Consider the following 12,661-nt stretch of genomic DNA (forward strand, 5'->3'; position numbering starts at 1 on the left):
CATATATATATATATATATACACACATATATTATGCAATGGAACCTTAAAATAAAAAATGCGATGGCTCAACCATGTGGAGATGAGGTGATGGGCACTTTGCCATTACACCATCCAATTAAGACAAACTTCAATCATCAACCAGGAAATTCTATATCTTGTTTTATCCCAGTTTAAGATATTAGGAAGTCATCCGCTCGATAGTAAAATTAAAATCCATCACTATGCACCCCAAAGAACAAAGATTGCATATAACTTTGCTAACCGTTATAGCCACATGAACTCATCTCTTTTGATTGATTCAAAGTCATAAAGAAGCACAGTGAGGACAAAATTTACAAAAGAATATCGCATCATCCTGAAGGACACAGGAAAAGAGCAGCAGCATACAACCAGACTAGCAGGAGAAAGGTGGAAGCATGCCACGAACCTCTTATTCCTCTCCCATTGATGCCAAGGGCATTGTCTTTACAACATCGCATCGCATCGCATTCTCAAGAATAAATGAAGATTGGGAGCACATGTGCTGTCACTCCCAGTATATAAAAACCCCTCTGCTAGATAAAGAATATCAAGATCGTGCTTATGCTATAATACTTCAGGAAGAGAATCTAATGAGTAGACAACTGATCGAAGGCATTTGAAACTCTTACATCACTGTGCAGTTGCACTTCGACTCCAACTTCGGGGGCTTCGTGCTGTCAATCGTGTGTGGAACTTCAGTTTTGTGACTTGCAAACTCTGAGTTCTTGACATTGATCCCGAGACCCACAGATGGCATCCTGCCAGCAATTTCCAGCTTCTTTAGTTTAACCTTTTGTGAAATCTGAATATGTTTGTTGGACGTTTTTTGCAAATTCTTCTGATTGGAAACAGAACTTCCAAGATATGTAACTCTTCGATGAGAAGACTCATATGTAGCCAACTCCTTTTCCATCCCAATTGTTGCAGCCCTGTAGGCCATATCATGGGCAATATAACTGCAGAAGAGTATAGTATCTGTTGCTTCTTCCTTGGAGCTTCTATCATCATGATTGGTTCTTCCGTGAGAGTCAAGTGTCAGCAACACAAGACAAATGATGATCTTACACATTTATCTCGGATACTAGACTAAGCATACATAGCAAAGAACATTAAAGATAGCCAACCATCAAATGTAGATACATATCTCCTAGGTAAAGTCTCTAAATATTGGATGCTAAGTTCTTGATCATGCTAAAGTCGTAAATTGTTGGAAGAATGTTTAAGAACCTAATGAACCAATACATCCTATAATTTTCTAGATACATAGTAGCTACTAGTGCTTATTAGCAAGTGACAAGTAGCGCATCCAGCACTTAGATCTGCATCTTCCTCTCTCAACTTCCTGTTGAAATGAAACCAGATCTATGCAAATCTAGTATAATTCTACTTCATTTTAAGCCAAATCCAATTGGATCCAATGAAGATTCACGTGGAATTGGCCAAGATCCACTCCAACCAGAGGCCTAGTAGATCCAAACTGATGAAGATTTATAAAGATCTAGGCCTCGAATCCCCACCAAAATATATGAGGATTCAGCCTCAATCCGCACAAGTGTAGATAAGATCTACTTGGTCTAAGTTACATTCTCAGAGATTCAACCTATATTTTTGTAAATCTATCGATCTGACCTAGATCTGTGTATATATAGACTAGATCCATGCAAATCTGGCCTAAATCTGCTTAGATCTTATGAAGAGTTGCGTTGGATTCACAATGATTTGACCTAGACCTGCATAGGTCTAATCTAGATATTAATCGTATTTTCAAAATCAAGTATAAATTCTATGATCAGTTAGTAATTATTTATTGCAAAATGATACTGAAGTATCAGTCCAATATGGTAGTATGTTTGTCACTTGACCCACCGTTTTCATTGGCAGTGCATCAATTATGACTATATTGGTTAATATGGAAGAATAACCAAACTAAAGCAGTGGATTTCCAACAGCTAAATTCATAAAGTTTCCCTAAGTCAGGTAAACTTTCAGGGTAGAATTGGTTGTCCAGAAAGCCATAGGACTGCAGCGGAAAGCCCAAGGGGAAGCCCTCGAGAAACGAGCATCTGATTCGCCCATCAATGATGAGTATGAAGGTCAAGTGGATGATATTAATGAGGCTATTAAGGTTGCAGCTGGTATTTGTATCACTGGAGCACCAGGATATGCAAAAGGATGCCATGAGACAACCCAAATAGGTCAATTGTTCATCCCTATATAAGCATAACAAATGGCAGTGACAGTGGTAGTAGCATTGGACCATCTCAGTCAGTCAGTCCGACCCTTTAAGGAGTAGCAGCGGTGCTTGGAATTTGGGTAGGAGAATTCTGGAATGAGACAGTCCAATGGCACTCATGAGCTAGGTAAAAGTGGCCATATGCAGCGGCTCCTGACATGGTCAATCTTGATCCCTCGGTAGTCTCCTCCTCAGTGTGTAAAACAAATAAGGATTAATGACACTTACACAAAAGTGAAGAAAAGAAACAATATCAAGGATGGACTTTGGCTCAAGGAAGGTGATGTGCTGGACAACCATAGCAGTATGTTTTCGAGAGCTACTTGCCCATCTTCTTTGGCTGCTGTGGAAATCCAGAAACGATGCCAAATTTAATGGTGGGAGACTGGACTTTTATGTGATTCTGTTGAAAGCTGTCAGTCTTGCATTAGACCATCAGGAACCTCCTGTATCTGAGGGACAACATGGGCAAAATTCCTTTTGTGCAATAGAGACAACTGGAGCTATTTTGGCACAAATTAAACACTGATGGGACAAGTAGTGTAGTATGCAGGTTGGGGGTTTAGGCAACATTTTGAAGAAATGATAATGTGGGTGTGGATTTTGCAGGTTGTAAACACACCATGGATAGATCCAGCATTTACAATGAATCTGTGGCAGTTCGGGAAGACCTTATCACAGCAAAGCAATGGGGGGAGGGGGGTATTTATGTGGAGATGGATGCGGATGCACTTCTGCACATTTTGAACTGCAATATTGAAGCTCCTTGGCCTATTTCTATTGTAATTTCTGATATTTATGGCTTATTGGTGGCTTTTGCTGAGTGTACAGTGACTTGTATCTGTAAGGAGGGACTTGTTCTGTGCACTGGCTGGCAAATTTTGCAAGGGTTAGTCAGTGTGATGGTTTTGATCTGCTCTGATAGGAGAGAGGATGGTTGTATTCGGTTTAGCTAGTAATCTAGTTTTATTTGCTTTTGGAAATAAAAAAGAGATTGTGAAAATTCTAGGTCGGATCAAGTCATTTAAAGAAGCTGTTGGACCTATACATAGTGATCCTCATATGAATCAGGATGATCCTTGTGGTGATATTAATCCACTCATAAAGTATGTCACTCCACTTATAATCATATTTTTATAATCCCTGCATTATGTGTTCATTCACCGGTCTATTTTTTGTCATATATGCACCAAGTAGATGATAACATCATCTTTCATCTATTATTGACTTCAAATTTTGTGATAATAAAGTTTTTATCGATAAAAATAAGTTTACTCCACCATGCTACCTCCTCACCAGATCAGTCTTATCAGATTATCCAGTCGAGGTGCCTTCACCTAAGTAGCTTTTTCCAAGACTCCAACTAGTCACATGCCTGATTCAGTACCATATATTTAAGATCTAATAAATGTCCAAGAGCCTAATACCTTGAATATGAATATAATGCCACTTACATTTGACCATAATCCTTGACCATCTCACCCATCAAATCATCAATTCATCATCTCAATCAAGTAGCACCAACTTACCATACATGCCTAATAACTCAACCAGGTGTTCTGACATCATAAAATTTAGGTGTTCAGAAAGAGAATCGGGCTTTTTATTTGACTTAGACTCTGTATGCTTCGATTGATTTTCAGTTTGGACAGACAATCCACAACTATATTTTGTATGTTGCAACTATAAACTGGCTTGCATGACGTACTACCACAGTGACCTTGTAATATTAAGTTACAGCTACATGAGAAATGAGCAAAGTATATAAACAATACAAGCAACACTTCTGCAAAGAGAATCAATTATCTAAGGTCAACAAATCCGAAGGAATTATCTAGAGAGAATATGGGGAAGAAAAAACATCGCTATCCACAATATATGCAATCTGACAGGAAAGCTCTTTAACAGGTGAATACAATAATTAATCATGGAGTAAACATCAGATAACAGCCAAATCAAGTTTGCAGCTTAGTGAAATTAAATATTATCCCATATTCCAGCATAAGATAGAAAAAATTTAACTTGTACAAAAAGCTGCATGCAACTTGACAAGAATAGTTAAATCATAAAATGTAACATAACAAGTTAAGCTACATACCGCTAGAAGGAACCTCGACGGTCTTTGATTCTAATTCGGAAAGCAAGACATCCTTATGTGATATGAAAAGGCAAGATTCTTGAAAATCCTCCACAGAGTCTTGTGTTTGAACAGGTGCATGATCAATTTGAGCATTCTGGAATGTGAGTGTATCAATTTGCTGGTCTGAGATCACAATAGATGAGCTATGTGTTGCAACACCATTAACATCATCTTGACAGCCAGTATCACTCAGCATGCAATTATCTTCAATGAAAGATGAGTCTGAGATAGCAATTAGTGCCTCCAATTCTGTGCCCTCAGAATTGTCAAACAAGTCACTTGGACTGGCAGTTCGCTGTAATTTTAGAGGTTCACATTAACCACTAGATTCTGGAGCATTTACTTCGCTTGATACAAGTATTTCCTGTTCAGAAATGATTTTTTGAGATTCATATTTACTACTAGATTCAGAAACACTTAACTCATCTGGTTTGCATACTTCAAGTTCAGAAAGGTTTTGCTCTTTTTTATCGCTCACCGATGGAAATTAATCCACTGTCTGAAGAAAAATCAGTTACTACTTGTTCACTGCTTTGTTTATGTTGGCTAGGCCTGAGTTCACTTATACTATCAGACAGTACAGGGATTCCCATTTGGGTTAGCACATTATGGTCCAATGTGCCATTTTCATCATCCAGAATTGCAACTCAAAAAGTTCCAGGTTCTTCTGAACCAATTAATCTATATGTTGCTGAACATTCTTGCAAATATCCACATCCACATCCTTATCAGTGGCCATGATTTTTTTTCCCACACTTAGAGAAAATACTCATTTTTTTCAGCAGAATCAATCTCAGCGAATTCGGCAGCATACAAAAGACCTCGACAAGCAACTGCCATATTTACTGCATCACCATCATCGACTGTAGAACACTCCAACTTGGGCTTGGAGTCAACTTCATTGACTGTACTCCCATCAAAGATCTCACCACCACTTAGAAGATTAGCAGAACAAGTGTCATGACCAGTATCTTCACATATCCCATCCAACTTATCAAAACAAAACATTTCCTCCTGGAATTCAGATTTCTTTTTCTCCCATTCACCTGCCAGATCACTCTGATCATGGTCATCATCCTCCAAATCAGGAGTAACATTGGCACCATGCTGGGAGCTTGCATTGCTGCTAGTTGTAAGTGAAGAATTCCTAGAGAACATACGTCGAAGGATGCTGTTTGTATTTCCAACATAAAATGTAGAGGCAGGGACACTTGATAACAATGGCCTGAACATGCTTTGAGGAGTTTTCCGGTGATCCTACAGATAATTATGCATTAGCACAACGCTTGTTGCTTTCACATTTATATATGCACAATGGTAACAGCATTCCATCCAAGCGTTACCATATTTGCAATAGCTTGACAAGCATTACATTTATAGCATGGTCTTCTAACAATTTATAAGACCAGAAAAGCATTAGAATAATTTGCTAAAAAGAAATTACATCTAGAAAATTTTCTTAGATAATAACTTGCTAAAAATTATATTAAAAATGCACCTTTTTATAATTTGCCAAAAATTTTATTCAAAGATAGAACCCATGAGATTTAGGATTTGATCACAAAAGTCATGACATCTCCCTCTTTACGATGTTATCCAAATTCTGCTAAAGATTAGGAGCTACTCCCCATCTGCCCCTTCTCCCTATACCAGGAAAAAGGAAAAAGTTGACATGAACAAATTTGAAGATCTGGAATGCATGTATCAGCATGCAGTTTGTTGTTAGAGAACTTCACTTAGACTATCTTTTGATCAATCTAGTATGGCTAACCACAACAATCGACGAAAACAATTTTTTGTTGAAGGGTTAAACAATGAAGAGCTAGGATTTTAAAAGCCAAAGTTCAATCTGTGAAAAAAATGTTTGGTATCAGAGGATGCCCTACAAAGGAAAACATGTATCAAAAACCTAAACAAAGAGCCAGCATATTGAGAACAATCTTTTCAGAAGTACTTTGAGAAACTAGAACTAATTTCAATAGCTCGCAGCTAATACCATGAATAGACTGCGTATGTCAGTGCTAAAAGACTAACAGAACAGGCAATAAGTATAGTGGAAAGCACACATCAAGTAAAGCCACCTTTCTTGTAATTATAAAGCACCAGTGGTTATCAATTATCATGACCTACTACTCAAAGAATCTCCTCTAGTCCCTTTGCCAATGCAAACCACCACGAGCATCCTGTTGTAGGAGTGCCAGACGGGTTTGCAAAAAAAAGGCTTATTTTCTCGACAGAAAGATAAGAATATAGCAAGTCCTCATACAGGATACTTTTACTTCATCAGCAGCAGGAATGCAGGATAACCATGAGCGAAGCAAAAGTCTTCAATAACTACAATCTGACACAGTAAAGTTTAGAAGAATGGTACATTCCAAGGGCAACAGGAATCCTCCAAACAGAAAGTAAATACATGAGGATTATCCATGCAAATAATGTAGAGGGGCAGGACAATAACTGTAAAACATAATAAAGATTATCTGAACAGCAGAAAAAAGAAACTGATGGCAAATTACCATCTTTCTAAGAGCAGAATCAATAGATCTTTTAGGTGCGGAACTTGCAGATGTGACTCAGGAAATGTTCTTGGAGAATCGCATAGCTCTAGTGTTTGCAAAATCTCTATATTTTCTTGTAGCAGCAGTGGTAGAAACTCCTACACATGCATGTGATTCAACATCATCTTTGAAGGAAGATGCTGCAGAGGGTTTACTAATAGAGCTAAAACAGTCCCCTTCACTATTATGCGGTAACCAGGCACTCCTCGAAGATGGAGATATTGACTGTCTTCCAAATTTTGGCCCAAAACCTCTTCCATGTACAGATGCTGGAGACAAACCCCGCACACGTGATGCCGACCGATCCGTTAGAGAAGTTTGAACGTTTGGTGGTACATCTGCGGAGAAACCGGGCAGATTTGATTGCTATCCATGTAATTTTGGTGAGGCAGAACTGCCACGATTTGTCTTTACAGGGGATGTTCCCCTTCTACCAGTGAATGCCTGCCCACTGGAACCGGTGCTCATCCTCCGTAATATGGGAGTCAAGGACCTTTGAGCAAGTGATGAAGGCTTCGTTAGAGGAGCAGAAGATCTTCGTGAGGGTGTTGTTGATCGAAGAACAGGAGGCGGGCTAGAACAATAAGCTGAAGATGGCGTAATTCTTGAATAAGATACACTATAACCTGATCGAGGAGATGGACCTGTGCTGCTTCGTTTTGTCCTCAGAGTCTTTTCACATTGTCACCACAAAAAAGTATCAAAGATGGTGCTAGTGAAAGAGGAGAAAAATGTAACAAAATTACTAGTTTCTCATACAAGACTATACCATGGATGTTCTCGAAATTGAAATGGGTTGAGTTCTTGTCCTGCCTCTGTACACATTAGCAGGTTGAGGCTCATCGTCATCCAATGAAGGAAACAGGGGAGTATCAGGAGGAGTCAACAGCCTGCTTGGTGACAAGCAATTAACCAGTCATGACTTTGCATGGCTAAACTACTAACATCAGGTGGCAAGGTGTTACAAAAATGCAGATTAGCACTTCACATATATGCCTCATAGTGGCACAAAACAAAAAGGTAAAATGCAAAGGCTCTTAGGAACTTACCAGTCATAATCATTTTTCTTACCAACTGCATTGAGGAGATCTTTGCACTCTCCTCCGGTTGGTACAGTGACCCCAATCTTGAAATCCGAAAAATATCTCAATTGTGCTGATGATATGGAAAAGAAACGGTTGATAGATCAGTACTATGAGTATTATCAATAATGCAAATGCAACAAAAAAAGGAAAAAATTCAAGGATGGAGAGGAGATATTCATTACATATAGATTCATCAAAATCATCATAGGCATGTAGCAAAAAGTTGTCCCTCTCATGGTTCTGCATCTCACTGAACAAAGCTAGATCATCGTCCTTGACCTTGAGAGGAATTCTACCCTCAAAACTGTGGTCCCTCTTTGGGAATTTTCCACCCTGGGCTCTCTCTCAGGAGAGCGCCTTGGCGAGGGCGAAGGAGGCATCTTTCAGTCTTCCTGTCCTCCACCTACGGACAAGCTTGCTTCCAGCTCCTCGTACATTAATGATGGCTTCCAAATGTCAAAAGAACAAGAAGATGACATACATAGTCTGCCCGACAAAACTTGCAAATAACAACGTCCAAAATCTTTTTCGTCGAGGTAAAGAAGCAGATCGAAACAGTTAGCAGATTCAGCTGTGATGTTAACTGTTCTGTACCATTTAACACATGACGCCACGTAGCAATAAAGTAGCATTTTTATGAGAATGATCAGAGAGCAAAGAGGCAAAAGATCAAAAAGGAAGTTAGCACACTTGAAGTCGCCGCAGTTCTGATCGAAGCCTATACAAACTTATGCTACAAATAGACATTCTCGGTAAAAGTAGAAGCGTTTCCCAAAGAATCCGTTCGAACTCAGCACAAAGACACAACAAAATCAATAAATTCACGAAAGCGACTGCCCGTATAAAGGCTCATTCAAGCTACAGAACCCCCTCACGAAAAGCTCCACGTACCGCCACTTTCTTACCTCCCGAGACTCCGACTGCCTCCGATCTCTTCCCCGCTCCGCACTCCTCCAGCTAGGATTGCTCCACCGCCAGCAAGGCCACGCGCGAAAGCCGGCTCCCTTCCCGATCACGGCCTCCGTCGGGCGCGAACTCGAGGCACAAACGAGCCGCATTCGGCGGATCCAATCGCGAAGGGGAAGGGCCCAGTTTCCCCACGATTGGAAGGTCGTGGGAGCCGGAGGAGAGGTGGAATTGGAGAGATTTGGAGCGGATTCGAAGGGGATGAACGGGGGAAGAAGCGAGCTCACCGATCTCATTAGGTTTTTCTCCTCCTTCGATCCTTCTTTCTCTGGCTTTTTGTTTCTTTCTCGGCTCCGTAACTGTGCTTCCTCCGACGCTTTCGCTCCGTTCACAGCCGCTTCTGCTCACTCACTCCTCTGTATTGTTGTTATTACTATAATTATTACTATTATCATCATCATTATTATGATTATGACTATTATACTTTAGACCGGACGGATTAAAATTACTGTAACGTTATCGCTGGGATTAATAATAACTTATAATGATTTCAACGTAGAGAATAATAATGAAATCATGTTGACTTGTATGATTCATGTGCAACGGTTGTTGATTGGTGTCACTTAAATTAAATGGTGTTGTCAACTCACCTAGCAGTCCTGCATGGACACATTGAAGTCATGAGTTATGGCATAATTGATCCGGCCCTACATTTCGAACGTTGTAGCATAACAAGCTAAGCGTCCTACCCTACGTTGACCTTCAAACAATGCGCTCGTCAGTTATCATCGTCAATGGTCCTTTGAAAGAATAAGAGATATCCTAATCCATCACTAGCTTTATGCTATCAAACGTATAAGTATAAAACCCTAACCCCCAAGACAAACAAAAGGCAAGCGGGCTCTATCTCAACTAAACTTTCTCCGTCTAAGAGGGGTTGGGGTGAGATATCCCCCGATGTCAATCACTTGTGTAAGACCTAAGCACATCTAAGGAGGATCTCGGAGCAATGCAAAAGCATATCAAGATAAAGACAAGATACCTCTTGGGACAATCAAGAACTTCCTAGCCACACTTGACCAAAAATCAATTTTTGTAAGCTAACAACGCCTCGAGAGTCCACGTATCACCTCAACTACCCACTCAGGCCATCTTGTCAACCCCAACACGAGCCCCTAGGATATATCTTCATCTTCGAGATTGAACAAAGCTGTGTTGGCTCTTCAATCGACAACATGAAACCAACAACAATAAATTTTTTTTTAATTAATATAGTGAATTAGATTTAAAAAATTATTTTTTTAATTAATTATTTATTAATCTATGTAGTTAGTTATCTTTAGCATTCTAGTCCTTGTATTTTCAAAGATTATATTATGATGTTACACATATTGTCAGAAAAATAACACTAAAATAAAATTAAAAATAATAATTTTATAGTATTATTCTTGCCATGCAAACAAAAAAAAATAAACCGAGAGAGATTTTGTTAAAAAGAACACAAGAGCCTCCTATAACTCAAAAAAGTTGTAAGAAGATAAAAGATTAAAGAATAAAGAATTAGTTGAAACTTCTATAATTTATCTTGATATAAATAATTCATGGCAATTGGCATTATTAATTGTGTATTCTATTGACAGAGAAGGATTTATAGAGGATAAGAGAGATAAATATGAGATGGTTTGATGTAGGATCCCCATTACTAGATCCACAAAAGTCAAAGAGAGTGAAGGTTGGAGTCTGGAAAAGGCCTCGACTGCATCAGACTGTCCATACATGTCCTTTGTCTACGATCACAACGAAAGCGAAAGGAGAGGCATCAATTTTATTGGTCAGCCTCCTTAAGTAGTTCCTCTTTTTGGAACTGCTGTGGGAATTCCTCTTTAAGACAAGACAAAGGTATCTAGGAGAAGTACACATGTTTCGTCACTCGATTTATTGTAACCTTTCTTTCTGTGGTCATGTCAACATCGATAGTACATTAATACGGATGTCCGTCATAATTGAAATCATATATTATAAATTTTCGAAAAAATTGGACAAATTCTCAAAAAAAAAAAAAGCATGAAGTCTTCCTCTATTTTTTTTTTCCACACAATATCAGTTTTAATTTATTTCCGTATAGTACTTTTTATTTTTTTAAATGTTATTACTCTTGACCTCTACCTCCGATCATCTTGTCGTTATCATCCCATGATTACCTCCGATCACCGATATCCCTGATCGATTTCATCTTACATTTTTTACTTGTCACATGATTGATTAGTTGATTCTCCTCGAACTCAATCGTGACGATGTCCTCGGTGGTGCACTCTTTCCATAACTTATCTCCCTTGCACTCCAAGGGATAGATATCACTAGTGGTTATTGAATTTTGAAAAGTTATTCTTGCATACAACTCAACATTGATAGTTTGAATGCTCTCAACATTAAGAGTAATGGGGGCACGTGATGATTAGGAATTAGGTGCACGTGACATCAAGGGCGATGAAAGGGTCAAGTGATGGAGGGAAGAGCTATGAAGATGAATGAACCAATCTTCTCGTACTCATCGGGATTGGAGGGAATAAGGGTATGATATTCCATTGGAATGATTTGGTTGGTGTCGAGATCTTATTACCAAGGACATAATATAGGCCATAAAAGGTGATGAGAGGAGAGAGTTATTATAGTAGAGCTATGGGGATTAGGACGGAGGAAGGGTTTGCGAGTAAAGGAAGAAAGAAAAAAATCAAAAGAGATGAGAAGTATTTGTGGAAGGAGAGAATGGAGCGAAGGTGATAAGGAAAGAGGAGAGCGTGTTGAAAGAAGCAAAAGAAAATTTAGAGATTATTGGTGTCACGGACATTATTAGTATCATGATCTTTCTTGGGGGCGAGCGGTTAAGGAAGGGTGAAGGCAACAATAGATATGATAGAGACCATGATAATATCTTTTTTTATAAAATAGGGGATGTCATATAAGAATAAAGTAAAAAAAATATTATACAAGAGAAAAATAAAACTTGATTTTTTAAAATATTTGTCAAAAAAAATCATAATTTAGATTTTTCTCAATTGATGTGACTTTTTATTTATTTTTCTATCAATACTTTATTTTTCTTGTATATCCTCACATGAAATGTATAAAAAAAAACTTCAGTTCCTTACATTGGAATCAGCCGATGACATGGAGCAACTCATCCTATTACAATATGCTTTATGACTCCATAAAACATCATATCACTATAAAAAAATTAAAATATAATATAAATTAATTTATCATTTTCGGTAAGATTTCAAATAGATTTTCTTATTAATTTGGGAACAAGAAAATGAAAATAATTTGACTTCTACATCAAGCTTTTTTGATAAATCGACGATATCTTTCACGTATTCATTATAAATGTATATAAAATATTAAAAGTATATTTAAAATCATTATGATCAGACGGATTCAATGCAAAGGAAAGAAACTTTACGGTGTGTCATATTGATCAGTTTTTTCGAGAATTCGCTCAATATTCTATAGTTCGATGATATAGTTTTTATTGAGTTTATACTTACCATATGCAAAATTTTGATCCGAATCATTTTATCCTTATCGGGTCGGAGCTACGAATGCGACGATTCCGGTTCAGCCAAACGGGTCGGGTCGAGGGTTGCCGCCGCCGTCTCGATTCAGACCCGACCCACTGACGGCCACGCACCGGTAAGCTCGCACCACGTGTCCCACCG

At 38.5% G+C, this 12,661-nt stretch overlaps 1 pseudogene; it reads right to left on the minus strand.

Moving 5' to 3' along the window:
- Nucleotides 1-322: 322 nt before the first annotated feature.
- LOC108951453 (uncharacterized) lies at nt 323-9,341 on the minus strand (annotated as a pseudogene).
- Between the last annotated feature and the right edge of the window lie 3,320 nt (nt 9,342-12,661).

Source organism: Musa acuminata, chromosome BXJ3-10, assembly GCF_036884655.1.
Source record: "Musa acuminata AAA Group cultivar baxijiao chromosome BXJ3-10, Cavendish_Baxijiao_AAA, whole genome shotgun sequence".
NCBI classification, from domain to species: Eukaryota; Viridiplantae; Streptophyta; class Magnoliopsida; order Zingiberales; family Musaceae; genus Musa; species Musa acuminata.